The sequence below is a fragment of the Nothobranchius furzeri genome, chromosome 9, assembly GCF_043380555.1.
Source record: "Nothobranchius furzeri strain GRZ-AD chromosome 9, NfurGRZ-RIMD1, whole genome shotgun sequence".
In the NCBI taxonomy this organism is placed as follows: Eukaryota; Metazoa; Chordata; class Actinopteri; order Cyprinodontiformes; family Nothobranchiidae; genus Nothobranchius; species Nothobranchius furzeri.
This window is the reverse complement of record NC_091749.1, coordinates 60,933,826-60,951,710: the sequence shown is the minus strand read 5'-3', so window position 1 is coordinate 60,951,710 and position 17,885 is coordinate 60,933,826. Positions and strand designations below refer to the sequence as shown.

The 17,885-nt window shown below is 40.7% G+C and overlaps 1 protein-coding gene across 2 annotated transcripts in view; it reads right to left on the bottom strand.

Moving 5' to 3' along the window:
- sbf2 (SET binding factor 2) overlaps positions 1–17,885 on the bottom strand; it is a 145,981-nt gene that overhangs the window by 85,210 nt on the left and 42,886 nt on the right. The gene's annotated exons all lie outside the window — the stretch shown is intronic.

Here is a 17,885-nt window from a genome sequence, read left to right as displayed (position 1 = left end):
ATATATTCACTTATATAAGATGACTTGCCAGGGTACTCTTTCGGACTTTGTGCGGTTCAGTTATAGGAGCCCATCTACTTCCGGACAACGGGACCCGGGAAGAACAAAAATAATTTATGCAAGTCAATGGGGCTGAAAACGCAAATTTCTAATTCCATATGATGTCCGTAAATTTTAAAGATGCATTTTGATACCAAGAACGTGCTTATTTTCACGCTTATTTAGAATTTGGTGTAAAAATAAGTCCAGGACAAGAAATCAGCTTCACTAAAGTGACGTCACTGAACCAGACACGGAGAAAAACAGAGGGAAAATGGCTGTAAGTTCAGCAAACTTAAAATCCTTCCATCGGAGAGAAAGAACCACTGTAAGTATGGTCACTTTGTAAGTAGAAACTATGCTAGGGAAGAGGAGATTATGTGGTGACGTCGTATATGCGACGTGCCGACATCTGATTTGTATTCATGCTAAATACGAACTTACAAGCTGATGATTCTCAAAGTATGTGACAGGTGTGGTTAAAACACCCATCATTAATTTCCATTTAAAATGAAGTACAACATTTGTGCGATCCAGGACCAAGCTGATTAGCCCCGTTGACTTGCATTCATTTTTTTCATTCTTCCGGGGACCCATGAGCCGACCGGAAGGGGAGGAGACTTAGGCTCCCTATTGGAAACCAGACATCAGCATATTCATGTAGGATGTCATAACTAATCCTAAATTTCTAATGGAAAGCATAGACAAGACATCCTGTTTCAGCAATTACAGGCTACAGAGCGAAAATGGCATGAGAAGAATTTTCTATAAAAAAAAAAAAATAATTCACAGCCAAACTTCCCAATATTGATTTTTTTTTCTAAACATAAAATGTTATGAAAAAAAATGTATTTCCCTCTGGGAATATTAAGTTGTTTCTTTAAAGTAAAAAAAAACCAACAACTAATTTTAATTAAGATTAATGATTATTTTTATTTAACACAGCAGATAGTCAAGGTAGAATTTTTGATAACCCTTGTTGCGTTGTTTGCAAATTTGAGGAACACTTGCATAACAATTTTGTAAGAAAGTAAAAAAGTTTGGTCCACAATTTTACTGAAATAACACCCCATTTATATTTCTACACACATTCTGTTTAGTGAAGACTTCAAGATTGCACAAATCAGAAATCTCCCAATGACATGACAAAACTGAGCAATTTTTAGAAAACATCTGGGCACAGAAAATTAAAAACACTTGTCATAATAAAAAGCATCTTAAAAATGGATTAGGGTCTCACAACAGCAGTATGAGTCATTTCCAATGCTGACACAAAACATCTGTAGTGTGAAGAAAATAAAAACAAACTGATGTTCAAGCAGACACATTATTTCACTGGGAAATTATTAAGGCTTGAGAGTTAATAAGAGATAAAACGTTGAAGATGAAGAGGACACTGAAGAGATCACTGAAGCAGAATAATGCGGGAAGGCCAGTGTTTGCATCTGTTTTGTCTCGTTTTTGCTGGACGCATAACTGGCTCTAAAAATTATGGTTAAATGGCACCTAAGGTCTCATGCAGAGGAGGCAGAGGAGAGAAGAGCGGTTAAAGAAGAGTGGGCAGATAAAGCAACAAGTTAGTGTCTCATATGCAGAAAAACAAGAGCAATGGAGAAGGAAAATACATTGTGGGGGAGAAGGAGCACAGGAAAGAGGAGATTATGAAAGGAAGTGAGGAGAGAAGGTGAGGAGGGGGCGGGTTGGCTTGCTCCAGCTGGACATTTGGACCAGGATGCCTCCATCTCCCCACAGATACAATAGTCCACAGGAAGTCTGCTGAACCTGCATTGTGGAGAGGTGTGTGTGTGATCCTGCTGGCCAGACGGGATCCAAGGACAAGTGTGGAAAACTCTGAGCTTGTCCCGAACTATTCCAACTATGCCATTCATTGTTGTCATTAAAGAGATAAACACATTTGGGACTGCATAGCTCAGAAGATCACAGGAGATATGACATCCTGTGTGTGTGTGTGTGTGTGTGTGTGTGTGTGTGTGTGTGTGTGTGTGTGTGTGTGTGTGTGTGTGTGTGTGTGTGTGTGTGTGTGCGTGCGTGTTTGTGTGCGTGCGTGCGTGTTTGTGTGCGTGTGCGTGTGTGTGTGTGTGTGTGTGTATTGTGAGAAGTAAAAGTGATAAAAATGTTGATTTTTATACAAACATGTCTCCTGTTTGTCACATTAGAGACATCACACTTGATACACTTTATCTGTAACTGATTCCCACAACTTTTAGCATCAACAGAGACTTAACTCCTGTGCCACCGTCGCCCACGTGCATCTTCTATGAGCGGTTACGCTGCATGTGCTTTATGTGTGATTTGAAAAAATAACAATTTGATGCAGATTCTTCTGTTGATCTAAGAAAGTCCATCCTGGTTTTGAGCGACTTTTAAAACAATTCTTTCGGAAGAGCTTATTTTATAGATTAATCTATGCATATGTCTATGAACAAGGAACACATGTTGAAATTACAAACAACCACCTAAAAATACGTTTGTCACCTGACATTTAGACAGAAATCAGTAGAAATACCAACAGAGGATACATTTAAATCAATATTTGGCCATTCGTGTGTTTCTGTATTAAAGTCTTTTTATACAATCGGAAACTGATTTTTGAGCCTTTATATATCATATGAATCTTTGTTGGAGCTCAAAATGGCAAAGGAGCCCACTCCGCCCACTCGGCCAGGATATGAATAATAGATAAGCTGCACACTGATTGGCTAGTTTGCCCAGATGATTCTTTGATGCTGCCTGCAACTAAAACTTCTGTGTACAGTGTCCAGATAACTCAAAAGGCATAGATCTGAACATTCTCAGCACATCCTGGAACATTACATGTGTGCTCTGACATTTTTCATCTTTAATCTTGACCAACAAGGATGGTAGCAGTAGCTCAGGCTTGTGGTTTCCTGCGGTTAGCATCATTTCCACCAACATTTACATATTGCCGACGTTGATGTAGGTTAGAAAATGCTAATTTAAGCTTATGACGTATTATACTAGCTTTACTGTTACCAGTGGTTCTCAATCTTGGTCCTGAAGGGTCAATATTCAGCACATTTAAGTGGTTTCTCAGCCCCAACACAATTAATTCAGTGGTAGAATCACCTGTGAAGCAGCTCATCAAGCTCTGCAGAAGTCTGTTAATTACCTACTGACTGAAATCAGGTGTATTGAAACAGAGTTAAAGCTAAAACTGGATACCGGCCCTCCGGGACCAGGATTGCGAACCACTGACTTAGACTGAACCATTCCTCTGTGATCATACAAATGTACTACTAATAAAACAGGCCATAGACGGCAGACTTTTAGGAATGGTACATTCAACAACAAGGTAAATGTGGCTTTGAATTCTAGGACCCTTTTAAATAACTGGAAACTTTCCCATTGTAGAAAGCTTCTTAAGTGACCTGAAATTGGAGAGATGAGAGTTTACATCCATCAAGCCTGAGGAGGGAGCGGCTAGTCTGCTCTCAGGCCCAAAGCATACAGTTGCCATCATAAAGTGGATCAAAGTCCTAAAAGTTCACATCATTTCACGCAGCGTTGTGTTACCACACCATTGATTGCTATGAAAATGATAATTTCTGATTTTCAGACAAGCTATTGCTTTTCAGCCCTAACTGGATTGTTGCCATCTTAAAACGGCTCCAACCTCCTGTGGTTCATGCTGTGTTCAACCTAGCTGTTAGCTCATCAGTCTTTATTTAGGAAGCTTTCTACAAAAAGGGAATTAATTATTTATCATTCTTAAATGAAAACACAACCAAAAATGGCCTAAATATTCTGTTGAGGTCCATCTAAGTAGGCAGGTCTTTGTGAAATTAGGGCAACAAAAGTGACAGCGTAGATGTGAGCGGCGCTTCAGTCAGTCATCCATTGCAGTGAAGCTTGTACAAAGGTCAACACGTAGGAAACATACAGTGGGGCAAAAAAGTATTTAGTCAGCCACCGATTGTGCAAGTTCTCCCACTTAAAATGATGACAGAGGTCAGTAATTTACATCATAGGTACACTTCAACTGTGAGAGACAGAATGTGAAAAAAAAAATCCATGAATTCACATGGCAGAATTTTTAAAGAATTTATTTGTAAATCAGGGTGGAAAATAAGTATTTGGTCAATAACAAAAATTCAACTCAATACTTTGTAACATAAACTTTGTTGGCAATAACAGAGGTCAAACGATTACTATAGGTCTTTACCAGGTTTGCACACACAGTAGCTGGTATTTTGGCCCATTCCTCCATGCAGATCTTCTCGAGAGCAGTGATGTTTTGGGGCTGTCGCCGAGCAACACGGACTTTCAACTCCCTCCACAGATTTTCTATGGGGTTGAGGTCTGGAGACTGGCTAGGCCACTCCAGGACTTTCAAATGCTTCTTATGGAGCCACTCCTTTGTTGCCCGGGCGGTGTGTTTGGGATCATTGTCGTGTTGGAAGACCCAGCCACGTTTCATCTTCAAAGCTCTTACTGATGGAAGGAGGTTTTGGCTCAGAATCTCATGATACATGGCCCCCATTCATTCTGTCCTTAACACGGATCAGTCGTCCTGTCCCCTTAGCAGAAAAACAGCCCCAAAGCATGATGTTCCCACCCCCATGCTTCACAGTAGGTACGGTGTTCTTGGGATGCAACTCCGTATTCTTCTTCCTCCAAACACTGCGAGTTGAGTTTATACCAAAAAGTTCTACTTTGGTTTCATCTGACCACATGACATTCTCCCAATCCTCTGCTGTATCATCCATGTGCTCTCTGGCAAACTTCAGACGGGCCTGGACATGCACTGGCTTCAGCAGCAGAACACGTCTGGCACTGCAGGATTTAATTCCCTGCCGTTGTAGTGTGTTACTGATGGTGACCTTTGTTACTGTGGTCCCAGCTCTCTGCAGGTCATTCACCAGGTCCCCCGTGTGGTTCTGGGATTCTTGCTCACCGTTCTCATGATCATTTTGACCCCACGGGATGAGATCTTTTGTGGAGCCCCAGATCGAGGGAGATTATCAGTGGTCTTGAATGTCTTCCATTTTCTGATAATTGCTCCCACAGTTGATTTTTTCACACCAAGCTGCTTGCCTATTGTAGATTCACTCTTCCCAGTCTGGTGCAGGTCTACAATTCTGTTCCTGGTGTCCTTCGAAAGCTCTTTGGTCTTGGCCATAGTGGAGTTTGGAGTCTGACTGTTTGAGGCTGTGGACAGGTGTCTTTTATACAGATAATGAGTTCAAACAGGTGCCATTAATACAGGAAACAAGTGGAGGACAGAAAAGCTTCTTAAAGAAGAAGTTACAGGTCTGTGAGAGCCAGAGATTTTCCTTGTTTGAAGTGACCAAATACTTATTGTCCACCCTGATTTACAAATAAATTCTTTAAAAATCCTGCCATGTGAATTCATGGATTTTTTTCACATTCTGTCTCTCACAGTTGAAGAGTACCTATGATGTAAATTACTGACCTCTGTTATCATTTTAAGTGGGAGAACTTGCATAATCGGTGGCTGACTAAATACTTTTTTGCCCCACTGTAGCCTTTAATCAGCACGCACACACAGCAGAGGGAAAGGGCATCTCCTGTTCCCGAATTAGACCGTAGTCAAATGACAAAAAGGAACTTGGAGACACACTTGCTATATTGATATCAAAGCAGACTAAAGTGCTGTCCCCCAGATGAACTCTGCGCCGCATCGTGTGCAGCACCTTGGCACGACTGACTTCCAACCGCTCTGCTCAACGCCTCAGCCAGTGCCACCAGATATACAGTCTGATACACAAAGCATGACAGCATCTAGCCCAATTAAAAAATGTTGAGCTACAAAGGATTTGCCTGAACAGGACTGGCTGACGCTCTTGTACCATGACTAGACATTAATGCCTGCCCAAGCTGGTGCAGACCGGCTATTGCCAAGGCAACAGCCACCACTAAAGATGACTCAGGGAATGAGAAAACACTGTGTGTCTTTAAGGTTACTTGTGTTGTTCTGTGTTGTTGCACATGACTGGAAAAAAGGTTTAGAGTACTTTGTTTACAACAGCAACATGAGCTCTGAGTAATGGGGGAAATGCAAACACTCTGAAGGATCATAAAATCTCTAAAGAGTTCCCGTTACAACAAATCAGCTCAGTCTCGCAAATCCTTTTAAGAGGGCCTTATTTTATAACTCGGTAGAGTTACAAATCCAAGTGGAGCAGCCAGTAGAATGTGGAACTGCACAGGCAGAAAACATACAAACATTCACAAATTACCAAATCAACCTCAAATCGTGGAAGCAGGTGCTTTCAGACGGATGAGAGAAAAGAAATAACTTTAAGGACTTTGGAAAGAACCTGACTCTTGAGTGAGTGCCAAAACAATGTGGTCAGAAAAACTCTGCAGCACATGCACTACGACGTGAGATTCCACAATCTTCCTCCGTCTACCTTGGTCTTTCCTTGTTCATATGGAAAAGTCACGTGCCAGGAAGACTAAACAATGGCTGAAACGACGTGTTGGAAGCGGGGGGATGCAAAGAGGGACTGGCCGGGAGGTGAGAAGGTCAATGGCGTGCTGCCTGCCCGGTAGTCGGCTTTATCTGGTCTGCAGGATAGGGACGGCGGACAAAACAAGCAGAGATTTCTGCTCCAGTTGAGCGGTTTGGCACACAAACAAGTGTGCACTTATTTCCACCAAGCCTCTTCACTCAAGGTCATTATGACGATTACAAGAAACCAAGATGTCAACAACCCCTAATGGCACTGTTATTCAAATACTATTCAGTGGCTGCAGAGTCCTTGTTTTTGCACCATAGCTTAGAATTTGCTTTAGAGCTCTGAGGTGCTGATTATTCAGCTCCACTCCCCCCTGTCATCAACACTTTTTGTTTCTTTTATGGATCTGTTATGCAACATAAGGCACACATGGCTCATTTTAGGGATAATTTTAGATGACCGCAATCTAAAAAATAAAAAAATAAAAAAATCCAGACTGACAGTGAGGAGTCATCTACCAAATTGCAAACAGTACTGTATATAAAATTTGAAGCTTCATAAATACCATATGGAGAGGGAACTAAATAGGTAGAGGCTGGTTTCTGTGCAATGAAGTTCACCAACAGGCTCTCTCGCCTCACACACACACTTCATACTTCAGAGGGACTGTGTTCACTTTGGGGCAAAAGCTTTATTAGAGAAACAGAAAATAAATTAAAAACATGCTGTTACTTTACCACATGAAGCTTGTAGACAAAAGGAAAAAAAATAATAAAAAGTTTCCTTCAGGGGATGGCACATTCCTATACTAAAATAAATCACCAATAATTCTATCTTTTACTGTTTGCACGGAGGTCTCAAACAGTGAACACTAGATTTGATTGGAAAAAGTAGGTTAGTGCAACAGCACACCATACAAACGTAGACGAGTTGAATTACAACCTAGGGAAAGAAAACTCACTTTGAAATAAACACGGGTTGAAAGAAATCCCTTTGTGTGTCCAAAGAGTATGTGGATTTTCCTAGTTCTAAAAATTGTATTACAGGTGTGGATCACTTGTTTAATCTCTAGTAGGAATGCATGCCAGGCAAGTCGGGGGGGGGGGGTATGCAGTTGTGTCCTTGGGCAAGACACTTAACCCACCTTGCCTGCCGGTGGTGGTCGGAGGGACTGGCTGTGCCAGCGTTCAGCAGTCTCGCTTCAGTCAGTATGCACCAGGGCTGCTGTGGCTACACTGTAGCTCATCAACACCAGCGTGTGAATGGGTGGATGACTGATTGTGTTGTGAAGCACCTTAGGGGGTTGTAGAACATGACTATTATGTGATGTAGATTTGTCAGGCTTTTCAAATCCTAGATTTTTACCGTCTATCTTCTCTCGGAAGCTAATGCAGGACATAGGTGTAGGAGACTATTTTCATGTTCAGCCTACATGAAACACTCAGAGTGACTGACTATAATCAGAAATAATCATACAAAAAAGGGTTTTCTGTGGACAAAAACCTTTAAAAACTATTGACCAAACTATAAAAACGGTGTTGAGGGGGAATTTACCTAAAGTGGTACAAGTATGTAATCCTAAAGCACAATCTGATCTGTACTATAACAACCACAGCCACGGTTACTTTGCATATTATAGGTTATACTTTTAAAAAATGGTTAAATACATGCCAAAGCACTTAAATAGTCAAAAGTTTCACAATTTTGTGACGCCTAATATAAAACACAATTTGCTTCATTAGGTGGTGCACATCCAACAGTGTGACTAACACTGTAAGTAATTGTTAGCTTGAGTCCTGCTTGACAATGATTACCGACTACGTTATGTCCCACCTGGGAGGCAGACTTTTCAAACAATGTCACAACAGGACATGGAAAGTTAAAATTCAAGTTAATAACCTGCAAAACGTAAAAGAGTTACAGACCACATTTGATTCCTTCCAACTTTTTACATAACGGCGATTCGTGCCAAATGAAAACAGACACTCATGGAAAATAACAGCCTTTTCTGATCCTGACATTTGTGAAGAAATGTGCAAATACCAGTGCACTGCAAGTGTTTTAAACCTGGAAATCAACTCAGACATTGAAAATACTTGGGGAGAGAGTAATAGGGTGAGCATAACAGCTGGTTTGTTGAAAAAAAAAACTGACAAGACAGAAATACAAAGTATTCAGTATTCAAGTAGAAAGTCACACCTGATAAAAAAATGATACAAAATAAATGTAATGATTTTATTAACAGTTCAGTTTTGTTTGCTCCACTATTAAACACAATGCTGCCTCCACAGGACCTGCTAGGTCACATCTGCACTTTGCACCCTAACTTCATGCAGATGTCCATTAGACTCAAGCATCTCGTCTTTGCTGAAGACACCATAACAGGAAGAAGACCTATAGAGTATTTTTAATCAACGCTCCATTATTTCCAAGTGTTTCTCTAATTTAGGATAGCTCAACCCCCCCAATCGTGCCTCTTGTTTTATGTTGTCTATAAAAAGCTGAGCACAAAACATCAAAACAGATTTTCTGAGCTACATGGAGTGATGCATGAAAGAGCAAGGTAAACAGCTTTGTCCTGAGGTTGTGTATCAGTACAATGGCTGTCATGTGTCAGAGAGCAGAGCCCTTCAGAGCACAGTAAGATAACTGGGGAACAGGTGCTTCCTCCACCGCCCTCACCAAGTTACAGCGCTCACAAGTGTCACTTCTGCTCTTGGTAAGGTCAACTCAAACCACACGTTTTTTTCTGTTTAATCATGTAGTAAATGTGAATCTGAGAAAAGGCTGGAGCTGTGCAATTATGCTTAAAACAATCCCCGAAATGATGCTATTGACATTTTTTTGTTGTTGCGACTATTTTGTCATATTCCTCTTTGCAAGCATGCTTGCTTTTATTTTCTCATGCCTACTGAATGGCTTGCACTTGTGTCTTTTCTGAAGTGTTTGTTTTTAAAAGTCAGCGCGAGCAAAGACAGAATGACGGCAAAACACAGTGGGGTGTACGATGCTCATTAAAGAAATTTGATGATTTATGGTCTGTGGCTCAACATTTAGCAGTATTTTTATATCCATTTGCAAATCTCAACAATCAGGGAAATTTTTTATTTTTTCCACTGATGCTATGTTTGAACATCTGGATCGTTTCTGCTATTGTAGCAGAAATATCTATCCACGTTTTCTTCACATGACTGGCTGATCAAGTAGAAAATATGGGTTAATTATTTGATGTTCATACTTGTTTAAAATTCTAAACTGAATGTTTTAAAAATGTTTCTTTGACACATTTCTTCTGAAAAACCTCAATGGTAGTTATTATTACAGCGGCGGATAGTGATTCGTGTACGATTAAAAGTAAATTTAACAATCACGTTAAAACCTCGAGAAGCCCTAGAAAAGCAGCAGAAACCCAGTTGGGTCAAATGAGAATATTTTATTTGCAGAGAATCACCTTTTATCACAAATGTCTTGCAATAGCTGCAATAACCACACGTTAGTATGCAGTAAACATCTAATTAATTATCTATCGGGTGGTTTTCACAAAAAACCACTAACCTACTTTTAATACATTACAAACATTTTTGTAAAACTTAAAGGAAAAAAGTCAAATAGTTATTTTATTTTCTAAAATCTGCCCTGTCAGAGCGCCCCAGGACAGCTGTAGTTACATCGTAGCTCATCCCCACCAGCGTGTGAATGGGTGTGTGAATGGGTGAATGACTGATTGTGTTGTGAAGTGTCTTGGGGGGTTGTAGAACCCTAAGAAGGCTCTATACAGATACAGGCCATTTAACAGTTACCATTTAAAATGTCCCACCTGGACTGGATAAGAACATTTGACCACATGACTGAAGAAGTGTCCGGTACTGAGTAAAAAAAAGTATAAATAAATAAACTTGACATATTGCTAGCACCAGAAAGTAATAGTGATAGTTTTTAAACAGTTGAAACATTTGTCCTACTGGCTCTCAACAGGTGGTTTCTGTTTGAACCAACAATACAGAGATCTGCCAAAGTTATACTAAGCTAGTCTTTGGTTTACAAATGGATGATTGATTGTTTTATGGCTAAAATTCACCCAGGCAGAAGGCCCAAAAAGGCGGAAGTTTAAATGGAAAAACAACTTTGACAGCCTGCATGCTGCTGTTTTGTGACTGGCACGTGGCTTCACACCTGCGATCCAAAGAATCTAGCTCAAGGAAACGTCTATGTTGAAAGGGTCAAAAGAAAGGATTGAGTGGTAAAAATGTTTGAGTAAGTATGGTAAAATGGTAAATGGCTAGTATTTTGTGTAGCACCTTCAAGGGTTCTACTACCCTCCGAGGTGTTGACAACACATCCAGGCATTTATCCTTTCACACACATTCACTCACTGGTGGTAATGAGCCAAGTTGTAGCCACAGCTGCCCTTGGGCACATTAATGGAAGGGAGGCTGCTGATCACTGGCACCACAGGTCCCTCCGACCACCACCAGCATTCAAGGAGGATGAAGTGTTTTGCCCAAGGACATGACTTCAATAGACCTGCAACACTTGGGTTACACTAAAGAAGTAAATAAAGATCAATAAAAAAAAATGGGTAGCTCTGAGTACTTTATTGTGTACAAGTGTAATACAGATATGCTGTTTGTCAAACCCCAAAAAAGACTCAGTATAACCTCAAAGTTACACTAAGCAGTTTTTAACACTTTAACCAATTCTTTTAAAAATGGGATTCAGTGATTGTGTAAGTAGAAACTTTACCAACTTTATGTAGGACATCAGCCATCTGTTGACCAGAAACAGTTAGCACTTAACAGTTTTGTGGAGTGGGTAGGTCCCCTAGAGGGCACACTTTAGCTACTTAACTGTTAGCTAGTTTCTGGCTAGCAATTAGCTTTTTCAGTTCACTGACCGTCAATAAAAAAGCACAAGAAAAAAAAAGAAGTTTGCTCCATTTGTTACCATTATGGTGGAACCTGGAAGTAAAAGTCAGATAGTAATGTCTTTTGAGGTGAAGCAAAAAGCTAACACCAGGCCTACACTCATTTGAGGAAGCTAAAGGAGGCTTTTAAATCACGAGCTGATGGTGACCTGTCTTTGTTGCTACCGAACTGATAAGTAATAATATTTTTTGTCTTAATTTGTGGCTTATTTAGTATCAGTTGGCTGAATGTAATTGTTAGCTCACTAGCTAGAGCAGACTGCTGCGGGGTTGTTTGTTTTAAAACAAACAATAAATTACAGTGAAGCAAACTCACCAGCTACTAATTTAAAGTGTTGAATAAATGATGCTTTTAAAATTGTTTGAAATCCAACAGCCATGAGTGATGCCTGGAATGAGGCGGCTCTTAGGAAAGGGGAAATGTACAGGATGACCAAAGAGGATTTTGAAAACTTAGCCTTTTGACCTGTTAACCAGTCACAAGTTCAAACTACTTGTTTTTCACCCACCTCCTAAGTGGTCACTAACTTTACTATTTACTTTTATTATTGTGTGGAGGGAGTGCAAAGTGGGAGTGGCCGGGAGGTGAAAAGGTCAATGGCGGGCTGCCTGTTTGGTGGTCTGGGGGTGGGGGGAGGTGGTTATATGATACTGTAACAGTGTTACCTGAGCTGTACAGAAAAAGTTTGTCAATGCCTGTATGGCAGCGACACTCAATAATTTGTGGACTGTCAGACCGAGTGTTGTGATGTCGGGAGATCCGGTCTTGGGGAGGCAGCGGGGTCAGTGACAGCAGCTGCAGCATAATCATCTGTCTCTTTTATTTAGGAACACGGAGAAGTTAAAATTGGAGATAAATTTATTTATTTAAACTTAATTTTATACGGAGGAATAACCACTTGAGATGAAACATCTCGTTTTCGAGTGGGTCCTCCTTTACAACAAAAAGAAGAACAAAAATTAAGAGCAAGACAGCAGAGCAAAAAATCAAAATCAAAACATTACAACAATCATTTACAGACACACACACACACACACACACACCCTCAACGGCTCACAATACTTCATCCCACACTACACGACCCCAACTTACAAGGACAAAACAAAAGAAACAGCCAGTTGAACAACTACAGTTAGTAACATATAGACAATTATTCCTGAAGATGATCGACCAGAGCCCTTCGAAAAGTAGTGAATGATGATAAACAACAAATAGATAAAGGAAGATTATTCCAATCACATGGAGCCTTAAAACCAAAAGCATGTTTCCCTACCTCTCTTTTCACTCTGGGAACAACAAAAAAGAGCTGGTCATTATGCCGCAGGCTGCAAAGTGAATTATAGGGAATTAAATGTAGTTTAAGATAATCTGGATAATTAAACTAAAAAGTTTTAAAAATGAACTGAAACCAGTGAAACTGTCTCCTGACAGCAGGTGTGAACCAGGACAACTGCCGATACATCACACTTCTATGTGTCCTAAATGGACAACGAAGAACAAAACGACAGAGACTATTATAAGCAACATCAATAGAGTGCAAGCAGGAGGATGAAGAGTTCTGATAGATAATGCCAGCATAGTCCAGAATAAGCAGAAGCAGCTGTGTGGCAATTCTTTTCCTAACCAGAAAGTTAAAACAATTAACAGACTGATAGAGGATTTAAGACGAGAATTGAATTTTTTGGTAGTTGATTGCATTTGTGTTTTAAAGCGTAAATCGGGTTCCAGCCAAACACCAAGATATTTTATGGTCTCCGTGGTCTCCAGAGGAGAGGAGTCGAGAAAACAAAGCTTCAGGATTTTTTTGTCAATATCTAGGGCTTTCTTATGAAACAGTAAGGAATATGATTTTGACTTATTAAGGAGAAGTTTATTGGCCAACAGCCACTGCTGAATAGAAAGATAGGAGTTTTTATTCCACTTTATTCTTTTGTTTCATCATGATAAACTGATGTTAAATCCAACTTAAAGAGAAACTGGGAGGAAGCTTTGGTTCATTTTAAGTTACAGGAGATCTCGTTTCCTATCTGCTCCTTCAGAGACAGCATGGACATGAGGGTTACCTGGTGAGGGTCCCACAGGACAGGTTGGTGCAGCCACACAGCCGAGCTGGAGGGGGACAGGTGCTGTCCTTCTTTATATTGCAAGCTTGTGTGCTATGTGCATTACAGCCAGCGATCCAAACAGCAGCAGCACCCCCGAGAAGTTGAGCCTGTTCTTTACATCGTGATTACATTAAAATGGGCATAGTCCGAGCTAGTAAAACTATTAAAGTTAAATACTAAGGATACAGGTTTGGGGTTTGCTGTCTGTTCTAATAAAAATCAGTGCATGTCTTTTCGTGCATGCGTGCGTATTCTCTGGTGTACTGTGGCTTAATTTCCTCTTGTGTATTCCTAGTTTCCTGATTAGCCATTAGTACTTTTCAGCATGGAAGGTCCAGCCTGCTAGACAGCTCCAGCTTTGTTTCCTGATATGTTTAGCCTCGCTGGCACATAAACCATTGATTACTCATCTGCAGATCTTCCTGACAAACACACGATCCCATTCCCTCCCCTGCTGGAATGGTTTCCTTTTATCTGGAATGCACTGTTTGGTTTTTCTCTGATAGTTTTACAAACACCATAGGACAGACGTGCAGTGAGACACATTATGGCCGCATGAGTCGATCTATAAAGCGAAACAATTGGGCTGCATTCTTTTATCAGTCAGCAGTTTGGCACAGCGCCTAAACCTGACTAACCGAGGCTGCTGACTTGTGAATGATCCACTTAAGCTTGGTCTTGAGTCACTTATCCAATTTCAGAAGAGAATAATGACACAAAAATGGGTCCTCACAAGCACACTGAGACTGACCTTCAGCTAAAAGTTGGTTTGTCTGGAGTTGTTTTAAAATGAGATAAAGTTTTTAAACTTCTCTCAACGTTTCTATATTGACGCCTTTTACCGAGTACATATGAACACATGACACCAGCAGGTCACACATTTTCTAAATAGCTCAGGCATCCTTCCTGGAAGTGAGAACAACGTTCCTCATTACAGCTGGGATTTGGGGGAAAAGGGAGGAGTTCAAGAAGTCAAAGTTCTGGACACAAATGTGAAATGACACAAATATTTACTAGCGGTCACGTAAGGTCACATTCCATCATCGGAAAACGCTGAACCCAAAAGTAGATTTTCGAAACTTCAGGACAGAATAATCCAAGGGGGGTCCAAATCTCAGTGCTGACACTCATATTACCAAAGTTAGACGGAACCAAAGACAATCATGTGGACATCACTGACTGAAGAAGCCTCATTAACACAGAGTTAGGGAACTTCCAGACTGACTTCAGAAAAGACATTTAATAAAAATGTCATTTTTCTTCAAAACAAATGCAAACTGTTTACTTTTGCATAAGCAATCAGACAAAAAAAACAAGTGACTCACATAAATAACTTCATTGAACAAAATCCAAGCTTGTTCGCTGGAGCTATAACCAGAGGGGATGGTTAAATACCACTCAGAGAAAAAAAGAAGCTTTAGGCAATCATACCTCTCTTGTCATGAGCCCATACTTGGAATGTTTTTACACAAGAAATGAAAAAAACTTGACATCAAAAGGTTTTATCTCAGAATATGTCAAAAAAGTGGTTGAAAACAAATTTGGATTGATGTCATAATTCCAAGTAGTGAGTAGTGAGCATAAGATTCTTGATTTATGAAATGTTATTTAAACAAGGATTACCTGGATTTATTTTCTTTCTTTTATATAATCTACTCTAGATTATATTTATGTATTTTGTACATTTGTAGAAATTAATAACATCTTCTAGCAGGGTCTCCACGCAAAAAGTGCCTTCTAGTTCAATTAAACACATTTGCATTAAGAAGTGAAGATCGTGATGATGTCAGGTCCTCATCACGCTCAACTTCAAGGTTCATAAAAGCCTGACAGATCTACGTCACACAGTCACTTAACATTCATGGACACACCCATCTTGGTTCATGATGGGGAAGGCTGTTGTTGGTTTAGCGTCCAGGAAACAGCAGAGAATGTCTTGATAAGTAGAAGCTAGCCATTAGCATTAGCAACTCCACCACACGGCAGAACTCCTTTAGGCTTGTGTTATTTGTGGAGCTAAAACATCAACGTTGTGAGTAAATTTGACCTTTAAATCATTAAAAACAACATTTAAATAAATTGTGAATGGCAAACTGTGGTTTGACAGAAATCACCTCAAAGATCACCGGACCACTGCTGATTAAACTACATGTCCCAGAATGCATGTTGTACCACTGATAATTTGATTTCTACATATAAAGGATCAGTTTTTTAGGTAGACTAGATCAGTGGTTCTCAAACCTTTCAGCTTCAGACCCACAAAATTGCAACTGTCAAGACATGCGACCTTGGCCATCTTTCATTAGACAGTACAAACATGCTTAAAATGCAAATTATTCAGGGAATTAGGAAAATTGCTTCAGATCCTAATCACTTATGTCTGTTTATGACAATTAAGTTGAGTGGAACAAATATGCTAGAAATATCGCTTCAGCAATTGCCTTTTCAATTTTATTTCTGCAAATCATCTCAACACTTGGTAGTCCAGAGGTTAGAGTGCTGAGCTGGCATGTAGTTTAACCTCCTCAGTAGCCTAGAAGTAGAGTGTCCGCCCTGGGATTGGGAGATTGAGGTTCAAATCCCATTCGGGTCACACCAAAGACTTTGAAAATTGGGACCCAATGCCTCCCTGCTTGACACTCAGCTTTTAGGGGTTAGATTAGGCTGCAGCTCATCGCACCCCACAATGGTGGGTCAAATGCGAAGATGCAATTTCACCAGTGTGTGATGATGACTATGGGACACTAGGGCTCCCTGTGCAGTTCTTGGTGAGCCACATTTGGGTCCCAACTCCAAATTTGTGGACTAGATGCATCTGTCCATGCATAAACTAGACCCTTGATGGGGGTGGGAGTGTCTTGTGAAATTCCTTGTCTTCTGAATAATCAAAACAAACAGCCAAATAGAAAATGATGGCCAAACAATCCATTGAGTAAAAAACCCAAGCAGCAAAAACAATGGACAGTGGACCTGGTGTTACGTTGAAGCGTAGACTCAGGATTAGGCTGTGGCTGTTCACTATGACTGAAAAGGACAGGAAAGGGTAGATCCTTTCAAAAGTTGAAAAATAGTCTTTTACAAAGATGAATCTCCTGATCCAGTCTCAGGAACCAATTACTGCATATTTAAAGTGATCATTATTGGAAAGGTATGGCCACAATCCGCTCCGCATCTATATTGTTGACCACTTTCTAGGTTTTGTGTCTGCGCTGTAATCAGCACTGATTCTGCCTGATGACTGTTAAAACCAACTAAAAAAGTGAATGCATCATGGCGGGTCAACAAGCAACAAATGAAAAGTTTGTGAATACAAAGTCCTTTGAACCTGTTACATCAACAGTCAAATCTCAGTATGCTGACTAAAAATAAATAAATAAAAAGCAAATAAACAAATAAAATTCCAAACCGCATACCCAAAAACCAGTAAATGTCTTAAGATGCTCAAATTATACCTCGTTATTGCTGAACCACAATAAGAATACACACACACACACACACACACACACACACACACACACACACACACACACACACACACACACACACACACACACTAAATGGACCACTGCAGTTCATCATCTTTATTTTAGTTAGTATTAGAGTCACGTTGCTTTTATCCAATCCGAGGCAAGATGTCTAAATATCAGGAAAAACGACTCCAAATTCTCCCGTTTGAAGCTCAGCTCTGATGAAGCAAACTGGTCCTGCTGGGCCAAGGCTTTGTGGGTTTTTTGTGCCCTGAATTCTGTCGGCAAGGCATTCATTCCTACTAGAGATCTATGCAAATGTATTTATTAAAGGAGGGATCTACACCTTTAATTTAAATATTTTAATATAACTACTATAACGTGAGCGTGACATCGATAGGTGGATTGGTGCTGCGTCTGCAGTGATACGGGCATTGCACCGATCTGTCGTGGTGAAGAGAGAGCTGAGCTGGAAGGCAAAGTTCTCAGTTTACCAGTCGATCTACGTTCCTACCCTCACCTATGGCCATGAGCTTTGGGTAGTGACTGAAAGAATGTGATCGCGGATACAAGCAGCCAAAATTTGTCGGCTCCGTAGGGTGTCTGGGCTCTCCCTTAGAGATATAGTGAGAAGCTCAGTCATTCGGGAGGGGCTCGGTGTAGACCCACTGCTCCTCCACGTCGAGAGGAGCCAGTTGAGGTGGCTTGGGCTTCTGGTCAGGATGCCTCCTGGACGCCTCCCTGGTGAGGTTTTCCGGGCACGTCCAACCGGCAGGACACCCCAAGGGAGGACCCAGGACACGCTGGAGGGACTGTATCTCTCAGCTGACCAGGGAACACCTAGGGATCCCTCCGGAGGAGCTGGCCCAGATAGTTAGGGAGAGG